This window comes from Cyprinodon variegatus, unplaced genomic scaffold (genome assembly GCF_000732505.1).
Source record: "Cyprinodon variegatus isolate N-32 unplaced genomic scaffold, C_variegatus-1.0 Scaffold294, whole genome shotgun sequence".
Taxonomy (NCBI): domain Eukaryota; kingdom Metazoa; phylum Chordata; class Actinopteri; order Cyprinodontiformes; family Cyprinodontidae; genus Cyprinodon; species Cyprinodon variegatus.
Window position 1 is genome coordinate 592,581 of NW_015150747.1, and position 1,161 is coordinate 593,741.

Consider the following 1,161-nt stretch of genomic DNA (forward strand, 5'->3'; position numbering starts at 1 on the left):
GAACTGGATCTAACATACAAGTTGAAGACAATAGTTTTGCTAATTCTGAAAGCTCAACTGGATCAAAGCAGTCTAAGCCCGGTTCAGATTCTATAGTTATATATGTATGAATATATTTTGATGTTTTAAGTTCTTTTTCCCTCTGAATTAAACCAGGTCTTCAATCAAAGGGTACGTCATTGTTTCCTAACAGCTGATTGGCTGCTGGGTGGAGCCTGACCTAAAATCCTGCTTCGTGGACAGGCCTCTGGTTAGAATGAGGTGATACAACAACAAGGAAAGTATGCGAGCGCCATCTAGAGGCTGAAGTTTTTAAAACATAATTAGTAAAATCTTTTGGTTTTCAATTTTCTCAAAAAAAAAAGTAAAAAATTGAGTGATAAAACATCTACTTGATTAAATAAGTTGATATTCGATGTGGCAATAAAGTTATGAAAAAAAAACTGTTTCCAAGTAACAGCTTCTGCTCAATATTTAATATAATTAATATAAAATTATCTAATCAATTATCCAATCAATTATTTTCTCCCAGTAATGGACGTTACCATTGATGCTTATTTTTTAAATGACTTACAGTAGCTTATATTTCTATAATATAATGGATGAATTAGTGTTAAGATTCTTATTTTGAGTGTCTGTAATCATATTTATGAAATTAGGATGATAAGTTTTTTTTTACTGCTAAGCACTGAGCTAAATATGCCTCTGATTGCAGCTTCTGGTTTGGAATTTAAATATATATATATATATATTTTTATAATGAAATATATTTAACAATGAGCTGGGAATTTTATCTTTCATTCAGTTATTTCAAAATTCCAATGTCACTGTTAAAGATAGGCTCTGTGTCTGCACCCTGATGCTCTATCTCTCTGGATCTTTTCCTGAAAAGAGATCACTCAGGAAAAACTCTTTAAATGACACTTATGACATAACTTATATGCATTAAATAACCAGGAGACATGACAACAGATTCTGATCAGAGAAGTTGCTTAGAATATACAGAAGGCAGCTGCTCACCTCTCAGGAAGTGGCCCTGATTAACAGTTAAAAAGGCATTTCATACACCTCCAGTCTACATCATCTTATTTTACATCATATATGTTAGCAGATGTGACATACATGGCTCCAGCCTTATCAAAATATTTAATTTTTTTCTTA